Source organism: Falco punctatus (genome assembly GCF_963210335.1).
Source record: "Falco punctatus genome assembly, chromosome: 2".
Lineage (NCBI taxonomy): Eukaryota > Metazoa > Chordata > Aves > Falconiformes > Falconidae > Falco > Falco punctatus.
In genome coordinates this window covers 19,760,781-19,787,879 of record NC_137581.1, presented here as the reverse complement: position 1 = coordinate 19,787,879, position 27,099 = coordinate 19,760,781, and the positions used below count along the sequence as shown (strand labels likewise).

Genomic DNA, 27,099 nt, shown 5'->3' with positions numbered 1-27,099 from the left:
GCCGCCCGCCAGCCCGCCCCTGAGGCGCTGCACCCCGCACCCCCACCTTACCCGGCTCTCAACCGTTCGCAGGCACGGACCCCCCCGCGGGGAGCGCACGCACTCTGCGCTACTCCTCTGGCGTCTCAACTCTAACTCGGTCCAGTCCCGGGCGAAGCGCAGCTGCTAGCGAAGGGGAGGAGGAACCGGGCCAAGGGAGCTCGGGGGAGATCCGCCTCCCCGCCCCGCCATTGGCTCCCCCAGAGGGCGGGCTCTGGCGCTGGGCTATCGGAGTGGGTGGGCCGCCCGTCCGTCAGAGCCGCCCGCAGCCGGTTGACCCTATAAACTGCCAATCTTCCTCCTGGCCATGCCTGGGGTTCTTCCCACTTTGATCCATCAGGTTTGAGAAACCCGGATCGTTGCCCACCGGCTCGTTACCCGCCTCCGAGGGCTGCGCTCGCGCTCCCCGCGCTGCTCTTATTTTTTTTTTTTTTTTTTGACAGCAGCAACTTGCAGAAGTTTGCGCCGCCGCTGGGCCGGCCTCGCGCTGCCGGCGGGGAGCTCGCGCTGCCATCCCAGCCTTGCGCTCGGTCCCTGTGGGCGCCACGGTCCCGGCCGCGGGGCGAGGGCTCACCTCTCCCCCGCCGCCCCCCGCCGCGGGGCGACGGGGCTGACAGCGCTCCTCCGCGGCCCGCCGGGAGGTCCCACCCCGCTCCATCCCTCAGCGGGGCTTCGAGCCTGGGGCCATTTACATTAGGGACGAAGCGTGGATAATGGAAGCGCTCCCACAGGGAAGAGGGAGAGCGCACGTATGCCAGGGAGGGCGCCTCGGCCGCGCCCCCGCAGCCTGCCCCGCCGCGCAGCGCCTCCTCGCCGCCCTCGCCCTAGGACGCCCTCCTGCCCCCACCCGCTGCGGGGGAGGGCGCCATGTCAGCTGCCGACATGGCTCCTGGAGGAGCTGGTGGTGGTGGTAGCAGTGGTGGCGTCCTCCATTTTGTCGGAAGCCGCTGCGGGGAGCTTGGGCCCAATTCGAACCAACGTGAGGCGCAGCGGGGCGTCCATTTGAAGCGCCTGTGCCCGGCTTCCCGCGGGAAGAGGAGCCGGCTGCCCCCGGCGGTGCCGCGGGGTGGGGAGGAGCGCTGCGGCCGGCGACGGCGGCCGGGTGCCGGGAGCCAAGCTCTCCGCCCGCCCTCCGCCAAAATGGAGGATGCGCACTTCCCTTGCGCGGCTCCTCACCGCCGCGCTGGCCATGGCACTCACGCCCGCTCCTTCGAGGACCCGGCGAGCTCAGCCGCCCGTCTTACGCGCTGGTCCCGCCGTGCCCCACTTACTCATTCTCCTCTGCCCAGAAGAGGGAGAGAGAGAGAGCAAATACCCGCGCTTGCCTCCTCTACCCGGTACCGCTCCGTGTCAACCACGCGGAGCAGTGCCCCTGGGGAGCGCCTCTTGCCTGCGCAAGGAGCCGGGTCCAAGCGGCCGGCGCCATTTGCAGCCCCGAGCCGGGAGCCTCCCGCGGGGCCAGCCTGGCCAGCCCGCCGGGCAGCCTGCCTTGTCCGGCGGCGCGCAAGTCGCCCAAGGGCTGGCTCCTTCCTCCGTCACCCTTGACGTGTCTGGTTAATAATTTTCATGTATGGGAGAGACCAGATATTTTCTACCGTCTATTGTCACAACAGTACACCTAATGTCTTCCTAATGCTCCCACCCCGAGACACAGGCTTCAGACAACAACTCAAGCCAAAAGTTTTTCCAATGTTGTACGACGTTGATGAGTATTAATGAGTGGGGTTTTTTCCCATGCCATCCTAGCCGTCAGATGAAGCTTGGAAGGGCTACTTGGTGTGGGGGCAGAGAGTTACTTCAGGGCTGGTGGCAGCTTGCAATGCCGTTGCTCGTTCCTGAAAGCAAGAGGTGAACTGGTGGTGGAACAGTTCTGGTAGGACCACTGCCAAGGAAGGAAGTGCCGTGGAGATGAATCAGCATCACCTGTTTGGAAGGTCTTCTCAAAGTTGCCCTGTAAATTCATAAACTTTGTCCTACAGCATCACACCATCCAACTCATTATGATCCTAGTAACCAGAAAGCTGTTGAAATTTCAGTATTGAACCCCATACGCTCCATCAGGTCAGCTAGCTCCTGACCATTTCCATTACTAGCCTTAAGTATCTTCTAGGCTGCTAAAAGTCAAGTGAAGTCATCCTCCACATTACATATTTTCCAGCCCTTCTAGTTGCGCGTCTCAGGAAGATGTCTTTTGTTCTACAACAGTGCTTATCCATGAACAAATTAAGTTCTCATGAAGTTCAGAAAGAAATTCAAGACGACTTAAGCACATGTATTTGAGAGCTTTGATGCATCCAGAGATGGATGGTAGAAAATGAGTGCTTTTCTAATCTAGAACACGTTAAGTGAAACCTATCAGTCTTATTAAAAAAGTAACCAAAGAACGCTTTCCTCTTACCACAGATCCCTAGCAATAGATATTACCTAAGAGTGCTATCTAGAACTTCTATGTAGCAATGTAGCAATAGACCATTTTCATAAATGTTTTCAGTTATACAGTTCAAACAAATTTTAAGGGTTTTGCTTGCATTTATGGAACTGTACCGAATTGTATTTAAACATAGAAGTCTCTAACTCCAGAGAACCCTTGTTCCCCTATAGATATGTTAATATCTATATCTATATATAGATAGATAACGCTATTTTTTTAATTTGTATGTTAAATTGTAGACAACAATAATGAAATAAACAGTGAATTTTCCAATATTTTTTTCAACTGACATCAGGAGAAAGGAGAAAGTGTTCAGACACCTATGTAAATTCCTCTTCATCTGTAAAGCCATGTATAATTCAGATTATTTTTAAGAATAATCCAGATCAAGTAATTATTTTTTTAAGGTTTGAAAGAGTTAGCATTAGCTTAAACACTAAGCAGTAAAATCTCTTCATGAGCACCAGAGATCTGAAATGGATGTATTTATAGGCTCCATACCACTGCTTTCATGGACAGGCCTGATGTTAGCAACTTCACTAAAAAATGTCAAACGTATTGACTGGCAGTAGATAAATTCAACAAAGCTGAACCAAGAGTATGCTCAATGACTCACAAGAAGAGTGACATCTTTCTATCTGCCATGAAATAAAATTATCTCAAAAAGCAGTCAACTGTATTTGAACTGAGAAGCAGTAATCCGATGTATTTTAAAGAGTTTGTGTTTGAACAAGAATCTTAAGAACACTACCAAGCCAACCTTCAAATGATGCATGGTCTATTGTAGGAACAGAATTAACATAGTTTAAACCTACCTCCTATTAGCAATATTTATCTATGATAAAGAATAGTGGCATTTGTTCAATTGCTTTCCATTGGCTGAAGGACTTCTTCAGCCTGAACACTGTTTAGGTTTATATCTATCTATTTGTCCAGGTGTCTATAACAGACTTCTGAGGAATGAAGAGGAAATGCTTGAAAAGGTGTCTTTCCCTACTTCGTATATGTAACACTTGGAAAGTAGAGGTTCATGAAACCCTTTAGGACACAGGGTTTTTTACAACTGATTTGAAGATGGGCTTGGGAAAAAAATTTGGTTTTGGAATGCAGCTAAGACTTATGTTTATAGAAATGTCTGTGTGTTTCCACAACCTGTGGAAGTGAAGAGTAATCCTTTGTAAAGTGTGTGACCCCAAAATTTCTTTCCTGTCATTGTTGGCTTCTATACTGACCCACCCCAAAAACCTCGTAATCTCTGCCTTACACAGTTCTATTTATCTTATTCTTTTCTCTACTTTCTTCCCCTACCATTTCTACCAATTTTTCTCCTTCTTTTCTGTCCTTGATCTCTCATCTTTGCCTATTTTATCCTCCATTCCCCTTGGCAATCACAAAAAGGAAAGATGTGGGCAAAGTGTATTGGTTGAAGGAACATGTTGTGTTTTCATGGTCATGGCATAATGGAATTCTGGTCTACTAGTTGGTTGCCCAACACAACTTCAAGAAATAGTAGTGGAAGGAAAAAGATTAAAAAACCAAAACCAAACAAAAGAAGTAGACTCTTAAAACACCTATGATCAGTAACACCTTGATAATTTTGGTTTTATTATATAATATTCCCCTCTATCGGTGCCCCAATTTTTGAGTTTCATTAGGCACTGCAGCTATTCTTTATAGCCTAAAGCTCTTAATGAAAAGTTACCATATGTGTGTATATGTTTGTACTGTACATAACAGAACCCATACAATAAAAAAACTGGGGAAAAAATGCTTTCTAAAAAACATTACCTGTGGCTTTCATTATGGTTGTTGAACTAAATATACTTTTCATAATATTTATAAACAAATCAATATGTATCTCTAAATTGCATTCAGCTGTTTAATTTTCAGCTTATTTAACCAGAATTGATCTTTCAAAGGGTCAAATAATGAGACAATATACACTATCCTATAAGATTACTATCATTGCATGATATGATATGTCTTCAAATGACCTTTATGCCACATCCCATATTTCAGTTTTGAAAAAGTAAAGAACAACTTCTGTTCTAAACTGGGCAACCTCCCCACAAAAGACATTCCAATACAGTAAATACTAAAAATGTAACACCCAATAAAGTGTTACTCTGAAAAATGAGTTTAACAATAATTGACAATTTTTACTTGCCAAATATTTTTTATTAGTTTTTAAACATTTGGGGGGTTTAGTTGGATAAATCTCTTGTCTTTATAGAGAAGAAATGACAGTGCAAAACAGAATATAGTACCTTAAGACTGGAGACTGACTCCCTAGGTCACTCAGTCCAGTTTCTTGCTATTACAGGAAACTGTCATTTAATCCCTTCCAGAAACTTTTCAAGCTCCATCTTAATGGTAGTTTGATATGTTTACCCCCTACTCCTGTTGCAAATCTATTCCACAACTTCATTGTTTTGGTGGTTAGAAACCTTCTTCTAATTTCCAGACTAAATTTATTCAAGAATCCTTTTGCTTTTTGCCAGTGTTTGTCCTTTGGTTTAAATAGTTCTTCTCCCTCCCTGGTGTTTACCCCTGATATATTTATAGGCAGTAATCATATTTCCTCTCAGCCTTCCTTTTGCTAGACTAAACAAAGATCTTTTAGTCTCTTCTCGCTCAACAGATCTTCATTCCACTGGTCATTCTACTAGCCTTTATTGCCACCTGTCCCAGTCTGGACTGATCTGTCTTGAACGTGAGTTCAAATTCCCACAAAATTTCTTTTTAAATTGAATTACTACATTGGTACAATACATTAATATTCCCATATCTTGATGAAATATCACAGTCTTGGGTGTGCAGTTGCCTTTTTGCACAACTGGTTAGATAATCACCATCTATTCTACTGGTACCTGTGTTCTTTTCTACACCACTAATTTACTGGGAAAGTACTCTGTTAACAGCAATATTTTTATTAGCCTCCAAGTACATGACCTTGCATTTTGTATTATAGCAGTTTGTTTTGGTTCCATTAGTTCAATCATCAAGGTCATTCATTGTTTTTCCATATGATATCCCATTGCAGCTGTGTTGATGATGGTGCCTAATTTGGTGAAACCAGCCAGCTCAATAAGCTTATTTTCCCTTCTTCGCTGAACAGTAAGATCAGTCCCAAGAATAACTCCCGGAGACATCTTCTAGCAGACGCTCTTCAATTTGACACTGTCCTGTTCAGTCCTACTGACTGCCATTTCCCCTCATTCTGCTCTGGAAAATATCATCTTATCTCTGTGCTTCTCAGTATGTAGCAAAGCTTTTTTGCTAGTCAGTCCCTCTTTACCTGAAAGCTCTCTGCTTTATCTCAGTTATCCTTTTTATGCACTGTGTTAGCACCTGCCCCTTGAAGAGACAGTAAGTCATTTCCATTTCAAACTCTTGACTTCCTCAGTTCAGTTGGCTTGATTAACTAAGTCCTGTAGTTTACCAAAATTTGCTTTGTGAAATCAAGAGGCTTAGATACAGACTTGCTTTTGTTTTCTTTCCATGCTATTTACACCAAATCAATTTGGGGATAATTTTCTACAACTAACTTTTCTATACTGTCCTCCAACTGTAAGTCCATGTCTAAAATAGCATCATTTTGTGTTGGTTTAGTGACATTTTGCTGTGAAAAGCTGTCAGCTATGACATTCAGCTATATTTGGGGCCCTGCCACCACTAATAGCATTTGTTCTCCAACTTACTAAACCAATAAAGGAAAAAAAAACCCACGCAAAAGGCTTTTTGCCACCTTAGTGAGTTGAAATGACTTACCTGTCAAAGAGGTACTGAAGCCCCCACAAAGACAGCACAGAAAAGCGTACAGCCTGAGGGAGGGCATTACGACTCCATTTCAGCAGGAGGGAGCTGTTGCATGAACCCAGCTTCTCATCTTACCATAACCTGTCTTGGAATGGCATCTCTGTATAGATAAAAAAATTTGCTTATTCTTTCTAAGTCCAATTTCTTTCTAGGTGTTCATTAGTGGATCTCCAAAACTATTTGATCACAACTATTAATCAAGTGCTGGATTTGGTAAATCAAACCTTTTCTAGTCTCCTCCTAAACATAAGATCTTTCTACTTACAGGTTGAGGATCTCCTCCCGTGGGGTCTGTAAGAATAGCATTGAAAGAAAGAGCTTCAGTATGCAGGAACCTTCAACTCTGTTTCTTTCCATCAAATCTGGCACATGGTATTCCTTTATTTTCCTGGTATTTCTCATACCGAGGACCTTGAATAAAATCAGGCTCCACAAGGTTTTAGTATGTGGTTTCACCACGGTCAAGTTGCTGCATGATAAAGCTGCTGCCAAAAGTAGCAGTGCTGTCCTGTCCTCAATGACTGGATATAAAATTCTGTCACCTTTCTATGCTGACATGAGCGTTCATGTGGCTGAAAATTGGCCAATTTTCAGTTGGACCAACACGTTGATCTTGCTGCATGGGCAATCAGATGAGTGAGAGTGCCAGGTAAGGGGCTGCAGTGGGAAGCACAGGGGAACAATGTCTATTCCATTTGTGAAACTCTAACGCCAGCCTGCATTGAAGTGATGCTACATATATGAAAAGGAATGAGTATTTTTTGACTGGTGATCTGGCTGCTGCTTTATCTCAGTAAGATCCACAATGTTGTTTTTCATTGATTGTTAGCATTGCTTAGACCTGACTGAAAGAAAAAACCTGCAAACTATGAAATTGTGAAGTTAATTCTGTTTCATAAGGCTTAAAATTGGTCAGTTTTTAAAACATTCTTTAAGAATTTTCTTCTAGGAAATCTAATTTTTAAAATTATTAAAAATCATAATAAGATTCTCTTACTGCAAATCACTGTGATGATAGTTTTGAACAATATTTTGACACATACGTCATGGCCAAAAACTGGGAAAATGGTAATTTTTTTTCCCAAACTTCTCATTTTCAAAGCAAAGCCATTTTTCTTTGGTTTCATTCAGTGTCTGAGCCTGTTCTAGCAATGAACCAAGTTGCTTTTTTAGGCAACTTGTCCTTTCCTGTTGGATGAGGACTGTTCCATGGTCATCGGTACCTTCAGACTGGATTAATGCATTGCTGTTTTGTATGCTAAAAGGCCATTTGGAAAAATGAGTTAGGGCAGGACACAGTCAGGAAATTTACTGCAGGATATTTCTGCCAGGACTTCATTGAACTGTAAGGTGGATGGGAGAGTATGCTAAACAGCACAGTCCCTCCCTTGGTATGAGACTCAAAATATGTGCCGTACAGAGCCTTGCAAATGGGAAGGATCCAGCCCTACTTTCCACAGAGACAAGACTGTGTGATGAGACTGTCATGAGACTCCTTACTGACCTTACCATTTCTTCCTTTTGAATACCTACAAAATTAGACTTTCATTTGTGTCCAGAAAACTATAACTCGTGTTCTTTAAACATCTGTCATCATATTGCAGCTTATTTTCCACATACCCCAAATTTTTCTTCCTTCTTAATTTCATTAACCAGTGCTTGATCCTCAAGTTCAGTCTCCTTATTGTGCACCCCCCACCCCCAATTCTGAATCTGTTGTGGTCTTCTATTTACTTCTGTCATCCTCCAAAGATCCATTATTCCCTTTTAACTTTCTAGTGTCTCTTAAGATACCTTCCCTTCTTACTCTAAAACTACAATTTTCTTTCACAAACATTTCTTCATTTTGCTCTAAACTGTTCTTGTGCTCTCCGTTATAAATAAATGTTACACGGGAAAAAGTAATTGAAGCAATATTAAGTTTGCAAAGTCAAATGTTTACAGGTCAGGAAATGCAACATTTCCTACACGGCCATGCAACTTCAGTTCAGTTCTAAAAAGCCAACTGAAAATCACAGCCTATTCATGACATGCTTTTGAGAAATGCCTCCCATGGTCTCCACTCCCTGGGGTTGCTATCTCCTATCCTTGAGTCTCAATGCCTATGTTCAGCTCAACGGGCAGCTCTTCATCCCACTTTGTCAGCTTATGCTGAGTCAGACTCAAAAATCCCCACCCTATGATCCCACTTTCAGACCCGCCTTATGCTTTCCACCTCTTGAACTAGATATTAATTGGCAACACACATTTGAGTGTACGCATTATGTCATATTCCTAAATTGCACTAATACTCCTTTTTCCGATCATCTCTGTCTCATTCAGCATATAAGGTGAGTGACCTTCATGAATACCCTTCAACACTTTGTTTTATCCCCATGTTAGGGTATTCAGTTCATGCTTTGTTTAAGAAACGCCATTCCATGCTCGGAATAATTTTGCTTGGGATGGTGTAATACTGGATGTATGTATATACTAGGGGACAAGAACCTGGAGTGAAGGCACAGCCCTGCAGAAAGGGATCTGGGGATTATGGTTGATGGGAAGCTCAATATGAGTCAGTAATGTGCCTTGGCAGCCAAAAGAACTAGCCATATCCTGGGGTGCATTAGGCACAGTATAGCTCACTCGTCAAAAGAAGTGATTGTCCTACTATACTCATCATTGGTGTGGCCTCACCCTGAGCGCTGTATGCAGCTTTGGCCTTCACGACATAAGACGGATTTAAAAATATTAGAAAGTGTCCAAAAGAGGGCAACAAAGACAGTGAAGGGACCAGAGGGCATGACTTAAAGGGAGCAGCTGAGGATACTAGGTTCATTCAGCCTAGAGGAAGCTGTCGGTGACCTCATTGCTGTCTACAGCTTCCTCATTAGGGGAGCAGAGATGGAGGTGCTGATCTCTTCTCTCTGGTGGCGTGTAAGGGAATGGCTTAAAGCTGTGTCAGGGTAAGTTCAAGTTGAGTATTAGGAAAAAGTTCTTCACTGAGAGGATGGTCAAGCACTGGAACAAGCTCCCCAGGGATGTGCTCATGGCCCCAGGCATGTCAGTATTCAAGAAATGTTTGGACAACGCCTCTAGATACATGGTTTAACTTTTAGGTTGCCCACTGTGGAGTCATCAGTTGGACTCGATGATCCTTGTGGGTCCCTTCCAACTCAGGATATTCTATGATTCTATGATTCTTTTGACACCTGTCACTGGCAGATGACAGTTTCCCAAACATTAGTTATTTATCCCCATTTTATACACAGAAAACTAAGGTAAACTATATTAGTGTAAAAAATCTGTGGTATTTTGTCTGCCTGTTTTGGATGGCTACATTTTTCAAGGATATAGCATTTATTTTTACACTTCATTTGGCAATCATATCTGACATCAACTTCACATGCAGTTGAGAAGGCTCCAGAGCATGAGGTGGGTACCTAGAAAGTAAAAAATAAATATCTCTCATCGCCTGTCCCAAATCTGAATTAAATGAGTTTCAGCCTTACGCAGAATTCATTGAAATGAATCAAGGAGATAATCCAGTTGTTCAGGAGATATTCTGTCCAAAAGACATAACCAACTTTTCCTTCTTGAAATCTTCTGTCTCAGTCACTGTGCTGTGTAGCTTTTGTACTAGATGAGGAAAGGGTCATACAAACAACAGGCTACTTCATGGCTTCATACTCTGAACACTAGGTATCCTGTGTACTGAAGGAAGGAATGGCCTGTGGTAAAAATAGTATGTGATCTCATAAATAAAAGACTGTATCATAGTACATATATTCCAGGAGTTTGAATTAAGTGTTCACAAGCAGCTTGAGTTGGAGGGCTGTGTACTTTTGAATGTTTTAGTTTCTGTAATCTTAGTACTCCAAATTACTTGAGGAGGTAGCTTCCTAAAAGGCAATCTAGCAAAACAACCATCAGAAATTCTACCTTGTTGAAGCAAACTCACATCCCTGGGGCTCATCCAAAAAGTTCAGAAGTCAGGAGTTTGTAGAACAAATTCTGGTGACATGAGCTAATAGCAAATAAAAGCAGGAGAAAATTATCATCTGTGAATTCTGTGCAGCTCAGTCATTAGAAAGAGATAAACTAGTATTTTATGTTGTCTCTTTACCAGGTAATTCAGGAATCCTGAATCCTAATCTGCATTCAAACGGACCGTGCATTCCCTTTTCTTCTCCATCACCACCTGCCCTGCCTATGTCCCAGTCTTCCATCTTCTCACATGCCCTAACTTTCAATCTGAAGATGCACATCCTGGCAGATCTGAGGGTTGTATCCTAGTCCTCTGCCTCTTTGAAACCTTGTTCCAGCTCCCCTCCTTTCCTCATCTCAGTAATCATTCAGTCACCTCAAGGATATCTTCTCACTCACATTTCCATACTCCAGTACTGCTTCTCTGCTTTTAGTTCTTGACATTATAGCAAACTGTTCAGGAACACTTACAGAGTTTGCACCTCAGATGGGGTGTATAGATGGAATCTAAGACTTTATCTATCACAAGCTAACTTGTGCAAACAGAGATCTTTCAGGCTTACAGGAACACAGAAACATAAAAGCAGTCCAACCAAAAGTCTTTTTAGCCCAGGATCCCATCTCTCGCAGTGGCCAATGGTGGACATCTAGAGAACAGCAAAAGACAGCACTAGGGTGATAAATACCCAGGTATTCTCTCAGCCTCCAATTTTTAACTTTTGCAAATGCAGGTTGGTGGATAGAAATCAGGAAGGAGAGAGGTGGGAAACAACAGGTTGCATATATTACCAGGGTTCATAATTGTTAAGTAAGTAGTTTTCAAGGTTTCTTTTGGAACAAATAGGAGATACTTATGGATTTCTGTGGGCTCTGTCCCATGGCTTTTGGATAATGTAGCTACCCATGTGTTATGTTTTAAAGATTCAGGATTTCAAGATGCCTAACATTGACCATATTATCAAAACAGACACAACCAGCCTGAAGTCATTGTTCTGCTAGAGAAGAGATGACCCACTGAGGTAGGTAGCTTTTTTCTCTACTCAGAAGTGAGATACCAGTTAATTGCTAGACAAGGAAGATGTAGAACTCTGATGTATCACATGAGAGATGAAGCTTACAACCAGATGACCTGTAGGAGAAAGCTTTATCTGAACTTAAAATATTGTGTGATGGGTCACTGATAATAGCAGCCAAATTTAGGATTACATAATTTAGAGAAACTCTTGCTTTATCTTCTGTGGGGACCAAAAATAAGAGATGAGACATCACTTTTCACTGTATACAGAAGCAGCACATAACACAATGTGATCCATAAAATGTAATTGGGGTGGGGGGGTGTCTTCCTTGTTTTTTGACTATAAGCCAGTTGATTAATACAGTTAATCTGTAAGGGCATGTCACATATAGAATGACAGAATCATTTAGTAAGAGAGTACCAGAAAGAAATAGGCGTTTAAATATTTCTACGTGCAAGCTCATCAGCTGGGAAGACTTTTTACCGTCTTTAAGAGTCTAAGGTGCTCTATCCTGTTCAGTGCTAACTGGGTCACAATGAAATATGATCCTTCGGCACTGTCTTGTAGGCAAGAGGACCATTATGATCCTTAAATATATAAAGAACAAAGTATTAAGAGGTTGTAGGGAAATTATATTACAACAGTGCTTTGCAAAGTTGTGGACAACTGCTGAAGTCCATGGTCCGACACAGGAAAAAAAAGACAAAACAAATGAGAAAATTATGGATAATAACTAAGAGAGTGAAAAATTTGACTTACGATGTGGTTTTCATCTCACAAAACTGCACTGGTCTGTAGATGGTGCAGTATTTCTGCACATGCTTTCCTCTCACCATTGACTGTTTAGGGTAGTATTGATGCTTATTTATTCTAAACGCCCAACTTTTTGATGTCTGAAGAGAGCAACGCCAGTCTGTAGTGAGAGACACGATTGTACTGAGAAGATTGGATTACTTTAGCTTTGTATGAATCCTAACTGTATTTAAGATTTCTCTCATGGGAAACTTATATTTGGTAGTACTAGAGCTCCTTGTTTATTGCCTAGAACAAAAGAAAGGCACAGGCTGCACTGTAAATACTTACTGAGCTTTGGTATGGATTCTTCATCACTACAAATGTTTTAATCACAGTTAACTCTTTTTTCCTAAAAGTTACAGTGTAACTCACATGGGAATTAATTCTGAGAAAGTCTTTTATTTGTTGTTGTTGATTAGGCAGCCAAGGGTCTATTTACAGAATCAATCAGGAGAGGGGACACAACAGCCCTTCCTAGCTTTCCAATCAGTGAAGCCATCCTGGATATCCTTTGGTCATTAATAGGGCCCAGGTAGTTTAACTGGAATGAAGAATTAGGAAGAAAAATGGAAAAATGTCCAGTGATGCTTAAACTATATGTGGTCTGATCATGTTGTCAGAGGAAGACTGATGAGTTTCATGTCACTGTTTATTTAGATGTGATTATATGTAAGTAGATGGTACATCAAGGAACTGGGGAGAAAGGAATTCAGAATGCAGAACTGCTGGAGAAGAGTTGCCATCACTTTCTTTTCTTCTGCTATAGAAGAAAGATAAATTTGTTTATATGTTCCTAGAATATATCACTTTTTCTTTCTTTGGAAATAAGTGGCATTGCATCAAGAAACACCTGACTTTATTATCTGTTTCTCTTCTGGAGGAAACAAATCAACACCTAAAGTTGTTGGGGAAAGCCACTGAGACTAAACAGACATATTGTATTTTCCGCTAAACAGCTTTTTGGGTTTTGTTGTTGGTTTAGGGGTTTTTTGCAGCAATTATTCGTTTTGGTAAGAGATCTCTTCAAGGATGGTTAAAATCTAAGATAAGCATGACAGGAAAAATGTGTTTTATTTACAAGGAACAGTTCATAATAATTGACCAGTTATTCCTCCTGAATTGGGTTTTATTTCTTAATTCTGATTTTCCTCCAGCAACAAACAGCAAGGGCCTTAATTTTCTTCACATTTACCTAGATGCAAACTTAGATAGATATTTTAAATTAATAATTACATTGTTGTCAACTTCTATATTTGCTAGAGAAAATAATCTTTTTCAGACTTTTTTTGTGGATTAATGGGTGCATTCAGAATTTGTTGCAGTTCTATTTCAAGTCTGTCACTGTTGGGAATATCATCATGGCAACAAATGTATAAATCCAATATGATGCTTTCAGAATTAAAATGAAACAATTGTACTAAAAGTAGAAGCAGTTATGTAAACAGAAAATTGAACAGTATAAATGAAATTGAATGCAAAACTATTATTTTTATATTGTAAGATGTGCACTTCTGTAGTAAACATTTCTCAGTTATTGGAGTAAAAGTCACAAGTGTTTAAATTTTCTCTCTTTCACTGACTCAGAAGGGTTCAGAAGCTTCCTACCTGAGTTTTCCTCAGTTCTAGAAACTCTAAAGCAGGTGGTTCTTCAGCATGCATCACTTTTAAATTTCAGACTAAATGTGAATCATGTAAATAAGAAAAAAAGAGGGAGATACTGTAGCATTTTCCTGGTTATCATTTTCTAGTTGTCACTTAGAAGTTGATGTATTGAATATTTCCAGGTTTATACTAGCTGAGGTAGTGGTTGTCTTGTACATTTGGCATTGACCCAGGGAACCGTTATGCTTCTTTGCTATGAAATGAAGGAGTCATGTACTATTGGATAGTAAGTGATTGAGGAATATTCAGCTATGTTCATCATTCTAAAAAAGACTCCAGAGAAAAACAGAATTAGCTAACCTTTTAGAAAAAAATCACTATTGTTTTTTCTGCATAGAACAGGACTTTTAAACACAGGAATGCGATATTGCTTGAATATATAGCAAAGCTAGTCCAGTATATTTTGCATTATAGAGAAAGAAACATAAAAGTTAAGTACTTGAGAGTTTTCATTTCATATGCAAGGTTAATAATACTTTCTTGAGATCAACCATTTTTGTCTAAAATACTGCATGTATTTTCCTTATTAGTTGTTGACAAGCAATACTCCAAGATGAGTCTAGCCCAATCCAATGGATACTGAAAGCAGTTATAAGTAGCTTTTTGAAATTAAAACACTTAAAACCATGTATGTATTAATAGCTGAGAATATGTGCACCTACTATTTCTCAACAAGCAATAGACCATGCAAAATAGGCCACAGCAAAACCCACAGGTTTTCACTGTAAACAAGGAAGATGCTGAGCTCAGGAAGCCACAACTGTCAAAGGACTTACCATTCAAGTAGTCAGTCAAGAGTATATCCACTGACAAAGCTAAAAAGAGCCAAACGAGGTTCTAGTGTGTGCAGAGGATGGGGATGATCTTGTCAAATACCAGTGCCACTACTGGAGTGGGAGTGGAAACAATACAGGGCCAGAAAGCAGATCTCTAGAATATCAGTAAGGGCACAAGAGAAAAAGTCAGGAGTATGATTACAAGTGAAATGCAAAGAGCAGCAAAGATTTCCAGTGCACGTGTATTGGGTTTGCATGGCAAGGTTTTGGTAGTGGGGCTGCAGGGGTGGCTTCCCTGAGAAGAGGCCAGAAGCTTCTCCCACGTCCGATGGAGCCAATGCCAGCCGGCTCCAGGATGGACCCACCGCTGACTGAGGCCAAGCCCATCAGTGACGGTGGTAGTGCCTTTGAGGTAGCGTGTTAAAAGGAGGGAAAAAAATCTGTTCTAGCAGGAAAGGAGTGAGACTATGTGAGAGAAACAACTCTGCAGACACCAAGGTCGGTGGAGAAGGAGGGGGAGGAGGTGCTCCAGGTGCCAGGGCAGAGGTTCCCCAGAAACCCATGATGATGCTCACGGCGAGGCAGGATGTGCCCTGCAGCCCATGGAGGTTGGCGGTGAAGCAGATACCCACCTGCAACCTGCGGGAGGGACCCACACTGGAGCACAGTGAAGAGCTACAGCCCATGGGAAGGACTCAAGTTGCAGAAATTCATGGAGGACTGTCTCCCATGGGAGGGACCCCAGGATGGAGTAGGACAGAGTGTGAAGACCCTCTCCTGAGGGGCAGGAGCGGCCGGGACTGACCACAGCCCCTGGCCCCAGCGCCCTGTGCCGCTGTGGGGGAGGAGGGAGAGAAATCAGGAATTAAGCCCAGGAAGAAGGGAGGGGTGGGGTGAAGGTGCTTTCTCTGATTTGAATGGTAATAAATTAAACTTATTTCCCCAAGTCGAGTCTGTTTTGCTCATGATGGTAATTGCTGAGTGATCTCCTTGCCCTTATCTTGACCCAAGAGCCTTTTGTTGCATTTTCTCTCCCCTGTCTGGTTGATGAGGGGAGTGATAGAGCAGCTTTGGTGGGCATCCTGCATCCAGCCAGGGTCAACCCACCTCAACATGAAATGTATGGTGTAGATTTCCTTTAAATATAGGGGACAAAGCTCTGGGGTCAGCTTCTAGCTTGTCCACTTGTCAAGAATTGCTGTGACCAGCTACAGAGCTGTTAGCTCAGAAAGTGACTCCCAGAACAATCTGACTGCAGGATGCAACAGAATGTAATCCTTAAAGCATTGATGCTACTTGGATTTCTCAGTGGCACAAGTGAGAAACAGCACCTCTACATTCAAAAATATATTTTCGGTTGAGTATGGTCTTAGAGTGAACAGAGCAAAAGGTTTAAAAAAAAACCCAAAAAACAAAGTAGAAGTTCCACTGTGGACTGTGGCAATACCACTGATAAAAATTAATTCCACCCATAACATGTAGTCTACATATATGTACATGTAGACTATACGTCTACATATAGACATATAGTATATATCTATACTATATAGACATTTTGACTGTATAGTATGATTTGTTTAGGTTTGTTTCAGGGAATTTTAGTCATTGCAGCAGCTCCATTACCTATCACTGGGACAGAACAGCTAAATTCAATTGAAGCATAATACAGTAGAGAAAATTTGAGTTGGTCTCAACAGACCAAAGTTTCCAGTTGTCATTAAATTTTTGTAATCTGAAATGATCCTTTCATATCATAGTACATATTTGCATATAACTTGTCATCCTCCTTTGGAGACAAGATAAGCAGTATTTTTAAATATTTTAAGATGATACTGAAGGCTTTTATATTTTTAACTCTAAACCTCTTACCTCTGTAGAACACAGCCATGTTTGCATTGGTAAGAAGTTCTGAGAACTGGAAAAATATCACTGGTATCGATATGGAAAGCAGCTTCCTTCACCTACAGCTAACATCTACAAATTTTAGTTTTCAGGGTTGGAGACAGCTCCTGCGTTGAGTGGTAGCTGAATCCAGGTGCCCTCTTATCCACCACAATAGAAACAGTGCACCTCAGCAGGGATGCTAATGGGATACTGGGAAGGAAGTTAGGAAGGATGTGACTTGGACATTCTACCCTGATTTAGAATTGAAAAAAGGAATACCTGGAATGGCAGATGTCCAATTAGAGAAACAAGCGGGTTTGGACACTTGCTGATAAATATACAGAGATAAAAAATAATGACCAGCAGAGTAATGGACTTCTCACATTTGCTGTCAGTGATGGCAGCTGAGACTATCAAGATACACAACTCGAAGCAGCTCATCAGTTGTGTATGGCACAAACTGAATCCAATGGAAACAAAGAGACGCAACATGAAACGAGAAGTGTGCTAGTGCTGGCTCACATGTATGGTATTAAAATGAGAAAAAAGATTTGCTTAAGTGAACAACTTATTCCATCTTTATTTGCTTAAAATTACAGTTTAGAATATACCAAAGATAGTGTGAAGCCCCAGAACAGTTATTCCTGGGAAACTTACCACTGGAAGTGGTAAAAATGACAGTCATCGTTACAGACAGAGCGTAGTATCTTCCACAAATAAAAAAGAAATGACAAAGTCAAGGAGAATGACAACCACAACACATGCAAAAGAAACTGTCTTGCACCTTCAGGAATGGCTAATTACTCCATAGCAGTCTGTGCACAGTGAGTGATCGGAAGGGGGTCAGCATGTGACAGTATGCCATACCAGCTCTTTTTGGAACATCAAACAAATATTCTGGCACTTTTCAGATACTGATTGAGAATGAATAATTAATTCCATTTCAAGTACTGTGCTGTATCTTTAGGTGCAAAAGGTGTCTAAAATAGTCTTAAGTATTCTATGCAAAGAACTGGAAATAGTGAAAGTAAGAAGGCCCCTGTGCAAGAATTCCCTGACAGTGGCTCAGTTCATGTATGAAGAGTTACAGCTGCTTTTCAAGGACATGGTATCAAAGTGACACATCAGCCTCTTACCCTCCTGCCATGAATGGATTAGTGAAATGATTCATTCAGTCATTTGAGAAAGCAATCTGTGCTCGGTTCCTGCATGGTATTAAGCTAGCTAGCTCAAGCTAGTTAACAACACAATGATCTTCTGTCTGTAGGAATACGGTCTAGCACTATTATTTATAGGACTTAAACTTAAGACCTCACCAGGATGTCCTAATCCTTAATCTACAGAAGGAGACTGAAAACAAATATTATGACTGAATAGTCACAGTTTTCATGTTTAGAAAAATTAAAAAAAAAAGATATTTCTGAGGCAATTTGGAAAGATGAAGTAATTAGGACAGAGACTGGTCCTCCACTTCACTAGGCTGAAATCTCATAGAACCAATTAGGTTGTGGAGAAGACATGGAATGCTAAGGCTGAAAGAGATCTCTCAGGGTCTTGTAGCCCATTGCTTTAGCCCAATGCAAAATGAATTATCTCTTTATCATTCCTGCCCTGCTCTTTAAAACTTTAGTTAGCTTGTTTTTAATCAGTCTGCACAACCTCAAGAATTCTATTCCAACACTTCAACACCTTCAATATTCAGAAGTTTTCCCTAACATCCAATTTGAATATTTCTTGCTTTTTCAGAACAAATATACCCAAACTATATTTCTAATTTCTTTCAGACCATATTTTCTACAGCTGTAGTCATTCTTTTGGTTTTCTCTGGACACTTGCTAGTTGATGCATGACCTTATTGAGTATTGAGCTGAACTGAATGGAACTCAGTATTACAGCTGAAGAGTCTCCAGTGTCATATAATGTGGGATTATTTCTTCTCTTGTAAGACTGCATTTCTGTTTATCCATCCCACTATTGGTGGTTTTTTTGTAACACCGTTGTATGTTGGCATTACACCAGGAGTCCCACATCCTTCTTTGTAGGACAATCACCTGAGCACTTCACTGTTCTTCATCCTACATTTGGTTATTTTTGCCCAAAGGTAGCATCTTACAGTTTTCCCTGTTGAGTTTTATCCTTTCTTTTTCTGCAGGTGATTTCTCTGATTTATACTTTTGAATTCTAATCCTGACTAAACATAGTTAAAATCTCTCCCATTTTTGTATCATCTGCAAAGCTGGATTTTCTATTTAACTACTCGGGTACCTTTTGAAAGAGAACAATACTGGATACTGCTGCTGCAGGACTTCAGTCAATACATTCTCCACTCTCCCACTTGAATGAGAACAATCAATAACAACTGTATTAGTACAGTTTTGCATTACAGTGGTTTCATCTAGGTCATTTTTCTCCAGGTTATTTCCTAGACTTCCACATATAGGAATATCAAAACCATTACTAAAGTCAGTATACAAAACATCAGCTGGTTCTTCATCTGTACGACCCATTAACCTGACACAAAACAATTAAACTGTCTTGCTATGATTTGCTTTATGCTGGCTGTAACTTTTGTTCTTGCTGATCCTTGTAAGTAGTTTGTTCCAACATTTTTGCAGGAAAAGGCATTAGGCTGAATGGTTTAGAATTCCCTGATTTGTCTTTTCCCCTTTTTAAAATTTAAATATGGTGTTTTCCCTTTTCTAATCTCTCATTACTTTTCACGATTTTTTCAAAGATAGCTGCTAACTACTTCACCCAGTGCTTTTATGTATCCTAGACTAAGGTTCCTCAGGTTCAGACAATTTGAGAGTACACAATTCAAAGTATTTTCTAATCTGTTGTTTCTTATTCTTGGCTGCATGCTTACCCCTTTAACTATGGGTTTGGTGGTTGAAGCTGATGTGAAAAAAATGCACTAAGCTGTTAAATCTGTTGATAACTTTCTTATGTATTGATCACTGGGCTAATTCTTTTCTTGATATTTGTGTTACTGCTGATGTAGTTAAATAAATATATACTATTCCTTGATGGTCTTAGCTCACTGCCTCCTTGCTTTTATTTTTCATGTGTCTTGGCCTCTCTAACTTTTGTACCTTTATACTTATGCTATATATCTTTATTTCTTCCTTGGTAATTTGACCTATTTTGTACTTCCCTTGTTGTTTAAGAAGAATGAAGAAATCCTGGTTTAACCAGGTTGTTCCCTTTGTACATTTACTGTTTTTCCTACACAATGAAACAGTTCACATTTGTGTACATAAATTATTTCTTTCAGGAACCAGCAGCTTGTCTCCAGATTCTGCTTGCTCTTATTTTCCTAAAGAACTTGAATTCCTATTTCCTAGTTTCTTCTTTCTAGGTGTTCTCCTAACATCACATTTTCAACTAGTTCCTCTGATGGTTAAAAATGTGTCTAGTAGAAGCTTTCTTTAAGGTGCTTTCCTCTGCTGCATCAAAAAGTTTTCATCAGAGCATTGTAGGACCTTAGTGGACAGTCTGTGTCCCACTGTGTTCTTTTCCCAACAAATAATAAGCCTAATTAATAATCTTCATTACTATCAAATATTTGCTCTGGATCACTTCTCTACTTGCCCACAAGGAGTTACAACTTTTGGTTTGCTGATGTGTAATAGGTTCCCACAGTAGTAACACCCATACATATTTCCTGTATTCTTTGTCAAAAGATCTTCAGCAGATGTCCCTCTATCATTCGCAGCTCATAGCAAAGATAAGTCTTTGCTTATTTCCTTATCTGTCCTTCTACAACAGGTTTTACACCATTAGTATTCTAGTTCCCTGAAAAACAATACAATCTGTTATACCAATTTTATCATAACTTGAATTATGTGTTAAGACTTAAAGTTCTTTAAACACAGTCATTTAGAACAGTTGTATTTAAGTGGAGGGGTGAGGGATGGGGGTGTTCATCTTCTAAGATCAGGTGAAGACTGAAGATTCATGACTGCTTACACTAACCATGAACACTCAAGGCTTCTGGCTATTTTAAGATACCCTCATCATCCTGTAATTTTGTATACCGCAAAGACTCAGAGGCTTCTCTATTCATTTTTATTCCACAGTGGCAATCAGCAAATTCTCAGCCTTAAAGACCTGTGAGACAAATCCAGGTGTACTATCCATACATTCTTGGGGCATCTTCTCCTAGCCCTTGAAGTAGTGTATGAACTCAGGTATATCATGACATGGGGTTCCCATTAGCTTTGCTGTGGGTGCTTCAGAGAAGTAGTGGTGGCAGGAGTTACCTTCCCCACCATCCTGGCAAGAACACTGGAAGAGATTCTGTTATCTACTCCCAGACAGGCCTCAGGGGATAAGGAACAAAGAAGTGACTACAGGAATGTCCACCTTCCTTCAGAGAAAGAGCAGGAGCAGGAAGAGGTCTCTGTAGCCAAGCTACCATGCCTCTGTGTTTGAAAGAAGCCATCTGTGACTTCTTTTGTCTCCTCACAGGGTTCTTTCACTAAGTGGTAGTTGCCACTCACACTTCTTTTTTAGGCTAGGAAATTAAACAACTTCCATCAGCCATAGCTAATTACGATTGCAGTATTTCCTTCACAAACCACAAGACTGGAAATTTTCTTTTTAAGTTCTAAATGTAAGTCAGAGATTTTTATTGAACTACATTGTTCCAGGAGGTAGACAGCAGGCACTGAGATACTGATCTGAAGAATCAGTCAGCAATATGCAGGCGAGCGGAGGTTATCTTTATTCGGCAGCGCTGGGTGCATGGGGGATCGCTCCACCAAAGTCATGCACACCGAGGGGACTTTTCAGTCCCCCCCTTTATACAAGCTACTCATACCTAGTCACTAGTTTCCCAAGAAATTGTTTACATATTCATTACAACTCTGAGAATTCATTTACATATCTCGTGCCTGCGCAGTGTCCTTGAGGAGTTGTCTCTACGCAGACTCTATTCCTTAGCGGCCATGTTTAAAGTCTCCATCTTCGCCACGTTGCATGTACAACAGGAATCTAAGACAAAATGTCCCTTCTAAAGATAACCAACCCAAGGACTTAGCAGTCTGTACATCCATCATGTGGCAATAAGGGTCCTTGGACATTTCCCGACTTTTAACTAAACATAGGTGCGTCATCCTTTAGATAAGTGGTACAGCATTTACGATTCATTCCCCCCTTTTCTATCAACTTTTGCAAATTCTTTTGCAACTACAAAAAATCATTATGCCTTATGATCATTCTTCGATAGCACCAAACAAAACATTGAAGTAATACACATATTAATATTCCTAAAACTACTACAATAAGTATTATAACAAAAGCGTGTTTTAACCATTCTAAGTTAGGTAACCAGGAAGTCAGTTTGTTCCATATAGTTTCAAAACTCCATGATAAATTGTCTTTAGTAATTTCATGCAGGATCTGCACCGTGTTCCATATCTTATGGGTTTCCAGGACATGCTCCTCCTGTCTTGTTTGAGCTTTCCGATGACAGTTATTATCACTTTTCGTAACTACTGTGGTGGTTAGGTTTAATATTTGTAAATCAAATCTGGGACCCAACTTAAATGTTTTATTATCAAATAGGCAATATCCCCCACCATTGTTTGGCTTTTTCCAAAAGTCTGGCCAGGTAGGCCATTTATCATCGACATAATTCCAGTTTTGAGAGGTCACCCCATGTAGGGTTGTCATCAAGCCTCCTTTAGGAAGAGAGGTACATATCCAGCATTCCTTAGCTTTCGTAGCATTAACAATTATTTGTAATGTTTGAAGATGGGTATTGTTTACCCATGTTTCAGTTTCTAATATCTCTACGACAGTTACAATTAAGATCAGAATAACTCTACACAAATATCTCTGATTCTTTTGACAATCCGTTGTGTTTCTAGAAGTTATTACAATTAAAGAAATTATTATTATTACAGAAATTATTACTATTACAATTATGATCTAATAAATCGTAGTTTCATGGGTCCTGCTGAGGTGATGGCCCATGATTTCTCAGGAGCTTTCTTTATCCGCGAACATTGAATCCAGGCTGGTTGTTCTCTTATCTTGACAGTGGTGAAGGTTGTCAGTATCACCTGATAGGGTCCTTCCCACTTTTCTTCCAAAGGTTTTCCGGAAAAAGTCTTTATATACACATAGTCACCAGGTTTAAAGGAGTGAATTGGTTGATCTAACTCCCTGGCCCTTGTTCCCAATATTTGTTTATTTATAACCTTTAATTGTCCCTGGAGAGCCTTCACATAGTCACACAAATATCCCTCTCCCAACTGTCTTAGATCTTCTCCAGCAAATTGTAACTGGTACGGTCTCCCATATAATATTTCAAAAGGGCTTAAATTTTCCTTTGTTTTTGGCTTAGTTTGGATTCTTAATTATGCTGAAGGGAGAGACTGTGGCCAAGTTAGATTTGTTTCTTGCCCTTTTTTTGCTATTTGTTGTTTAATTAAATGGTTCATTTTTTCCACTTGCCCACTTGCTTGAGGTCTGTAAGGAGTATGTAATTGCCAATCTATTCCTAATACTGTACTCACTTGTATTATTTTGGCACAAAAGTGTGAGCCTCTATCAGAAGAGATTGTTGCTGGTACCCCAAAATGGGGAATAATCTCATTCAACAATCCCTTCGTTACCTCTCTTGCTTTATTTGTTCGACAAGGAAAAGCTTCTGGCCAACTGAAGACGTATCAGTCATAACTAATAAATATCGGTACCCCTCTTTTCTTGGGAGTTCAGAAAAATCAACTAGCCACTGTTGTCCTGGATAATTTCCTCTACTAATGTTCCCTAGTTTTATTCTATTAGTTACATTGGGATTATTACGTAAACACACTTCGCATTGCTGAGTCACCTGCTTTATTGTAGTGTATACGTTTTGCCCTATCGATTTTTGATTTAGACTTTTATATAATGTATCAGCTCCCCAATGAGTCTTATTATGTTCTGTTAGGTCTGTGGTCCATATTAAATTGGATGGTACCACTATACAGCCATCTGTCAAATAAGCCCACTTTTTTAATTTTATTTTACCATTCATGTCCTGAATTAGCTTTAGGTTTTCTTTAGAATAGTTTGGTTCCTGATCTGCACTTACAATTTGGATTTTACCGTCTGGTATTAAGGATAATTTTTCTTTTTCCCACCTCCTCTGTTACTTGTCTAGCCTCATGGTCGGCCGGGCGGTTTCCAATTTCCACATCAGTGCCTCAATGGGCCATCTTACGTTATTCCTTCCTGGATGACCTCTTATAACAGAGGGGGCCATTCCTCACATCAGGGTTTGGCATGGCATATGTTCCCACCGCTCAACGCCTACTGGGTTGCAGCCAACAGCAGAGCTCAAGATTCTGCTTGGTGGCAAACACGGAGGCCAACCCAGTCTTGCCCTTGACTATGGTAGGAGGCACTTGACCAACCTTATTCCTTGTACTTCGTTGTCAATGCAGAGTTTCATCTGCGCATCCCATAACAAGTCACTGTCGTGGCAAAACACGCAGATTTACTTTAGTAGTAGAACTACTACAGAGTGTATTTTAGTTTAGTTTTTATGCCAATATCCCCCACAGCCCTGCTGACCAAGGGATATTGTTTTATCTGAACTAGGCAGGCCTCCCGCTTATCATTTTTACTGTAACAGGGAAAGCATTTTTCTCCTTACCTGGAATTTATTTCCAGATACACCTGGTTATGGATCTATTTTACTTCAGGGAGGTCCTCTTTTCCACTTTTCTGATGAATTAAAGATAAGCTCAAGATTTCAGTTAATTGATTATTTTTAACTTTTGGTTTCATTTCTCCTTTTTTAAATGTCTAGATGTTCTAATAAATCCCATCCCAACAAAGATTTTGGTGAATTTGGCATTCTTATTGTTTTCTTAGTTTGTACTTTAAAGGTTTCAGGATGTTTTCCTGGTGGCCAGCAGCTCCCACAGCTGTAACAAATACACGATTCAATACAGTACCTATGCTTTAATCCTACCCTAAACAAAGTTAGCTCTCAGTGTCCTAGAAAAACTCTAGAATCCATTATCGAGATCAGGTAGATTTTCTGTCATGTTATTTGATAAGCTAAGAATAAGATAGACATTGATTAAACAACTGTATTTTCAAAAGTGACACCTGATAGTTCCTAATGAATTTACTGGCAGCTTCTGATGCCTATTGCCCAAAATCAAACAACATATTTAGAAAATTAAATATGGACAGGAGATACTAATTTAGATTTCCACTAGAAAACTGACATTTTTTAAAGGATCAATAATGTAACTGTTTCCAGTACACCAAAACCCCCTGAGATTAAATAATGAGCTTTCCATATGACACATTCTCTTATGAGAATGAAAATTTACTTGGAAATGTCCCTATTTAAGTAATCTTCACAGTGCACTAGCTCAGAATCATTCTTGTTAATAATCTTTATTCAGTGCAGCTGAAATTGTTACTCAGGTGCTTTAATAAAAAAAAAAAATTATTCAGTTCTGCAGTTGGTTTCTGAAGACACATTTCCTCTGCTTGAATGATAGGAACAGACCATAAGGCCATAGTTTAACAAGACTGTCAATCTCTTTTAGGAAATCTGGCAGTATTGGATCAAAAACATTGCAGTCATGTGATGCAAAGGTTTGAGTTGATTGTTACTAGGTAATCGTGATGTGGAAAAGTTGATAGAAGGAACAGGGAACCAGGGAGCGTGTATAGAAGGTAAGAGAAGAGCTCGGTCGTGCTAAACTGGTAGAGGAGATGAGGCAGAGGCAGAGGAGGAATGTCAGGCAGAAGTGAAAGAGTGAATCCCTCTCCTATGGGATCAGATCAGTGTGCATATTGTAAGGAAAGTGGACACTAGAAGCGAAGCAAGATTGCCCTAAGCTAAAGAACCATCGGGGGTTCCCGTGACTGGATTAGAACTAGACTGACTGGGACCTGGGGAATCTACCCTAGTGGGTCCACTGGTTAAATTAAAGCTAGGGACTAGAGAAAAACGAGGTGTAATTTTTAGTGGATACAGAAGCAACTTACTTTGTGTTAAACTTCAGTGAGAAAATAATTTGATCAATTAACTGAAATCTTGAGCTTATCTTTAATTCATCAGAGAAGTGGAAAAGAGGACCTCCCTGAAGTAAAATAAATCTTTAACCAGGTATATCTGGGAATAAATTCCAGGTAAGGCAAAAAATGCTTTGCTTGGTACAGTAGAAATGAAAAGGGGGGTAGGGGGTGTGTGCTGCCCAGTTCAGATAAAACAGTATCCCTTGGTCAGCAGGGCTGTGGGGGATATTGGCATAAAAACTAAAATAAAATACACTCTGTAGTAGTTCTACTACTAAAGTAAATCTGCGTGTTTTGCCACGACAGTGACATGTTATGGGATGTCATTCGACAACTCAGAGTTGGAAACACTCCTGAAACAAGTGGAACAGCTTAAGCTTCTCAAGGAAAAATATGGACTTGATTACAAGCCCACAAAAAAAAAAAAAAAAAAAAAAAAAGTGCTTCAGATGTCACCTACAAGAAATGGGTTTCTGCTTTGAACTAGCAAGCATCTCTGTGTTTAAAAAGAAGCCTTTTTGCCTTGATGGAGATAATTTATTCTGTATTCTGTATTTATGCTGTATTCTGAATGTGGAAATTGGTTGGGACTAGGAGGCTGGCTTAAAGGCATTTTGCAAATGGGATTATTATTTTTGATCATTATTGTAATAATAGTTTTTTGATCAAAACCAGCCAAAATTATTTGTAAGCATTAGGCATATCTGAAGAGAATGCCTTTATTTGAATCAGCAGTTAAGGTGTAGTTTAGTCTGATGCTGTGGTTTTATCTGCTTCTGGCAAATTTTTAAAGTGATGAAATCAGAGATACTAAGAGTTATGAGGTAGTAAGGTAATAATCTAAGTAAGGGTGCTGTCTTTTATATCTACAAGTGCAATATGCTTTTATGTAGCAGAGAGAAACTTTGACAATAATGTTGCTTGAGCGAGATGTGCATGTGACAACTTGGGAAAAGGGATATCACAACTGGAGTGCAACAGTGTTTCTATGTCTGGCAGAGTGAAATCTTTCAAGACCTGAGTTTAGACAGTCTAAAATAAATTGTTAGTATTCAGAAAACCCATCTTAAGCCTCTTTTGCTTACATAGTGTTATGGAAGTCAACTGCTATTGTAGAGAATTAACGATTTTTTAATACATATTAACAAATACTACTATTTTAACTTGAGGCAGTTGAGTGAGAAATACTCAAGTGTAGCATTTGAGTGAATGTCAGCATAAATCGCACTTACAGTAAGACTGCATTTTTAATTACTGTACTCGTTAAGATTCGATGATGCCATAAGGCTAAGGCCTTTTATCACAGATTGGTTCTGAACTAAAAGGTGTGTGCACATGTAGATATGCACATTTGTGTTATTTTCCTTAATTGGCTACAAAATAATATAATTAGGTTGGGGACTAGATCTTGGGATTTTACCTATTATACTTCTGTTTGTTAAGGAACGTGCATAACATACAGCACCCATGTAGGCTTGGCTTGTGGCATAGTTGTCAAATTTAGCATAGACATTCAGACAGATAAGCAAGGTACTCTTCTTGTGTGTATCACCTACAAGCCATTATGGCTTAGTGTGTAAATCTGTATCTAACTGTTGAAAAATCCACTTATGAATGTATATAGCTTAGAACTAATTTTTTCCCTTTGTTAATTCTTTGATATCAATGAGGTATT

The 27,099-nt window shown here is 40.3% G+C and overlaps 1 protein-coding gene across 18 annotated transcripts in view; it reads right to left on the bottom strand.

Annotated features, from left to right (window-relative positions):
* The window catches only part of ZMYM2 (zinc finger MYM-type containing 2), a 117,421-nt gene extending 91,696 nt beyond the window's left edge, over positions 1-25,725 (bottom strand). For 6 of the 18 annotated variants that reach the window (XM_080377221.1, XM_080377223.1, XM_080377222.1 and 3 more), the window contains exon 1: positions 52-23,998. The gene's annotated coding sequence lies outside the window, so the exon portion shown is untranslated. Of the gene's footprint in view, positions 1-51 lie in introns of all 18 variants that reach the window. The other 12 variants (XR_013926346.1, XR_013926347.1, XM_080377228.1 and 9 more) reach the window with 7 other exon arrangements.
* Between the last annotated feature and the right edge of the window lie 1,374 nt (positions 25,726-27,099).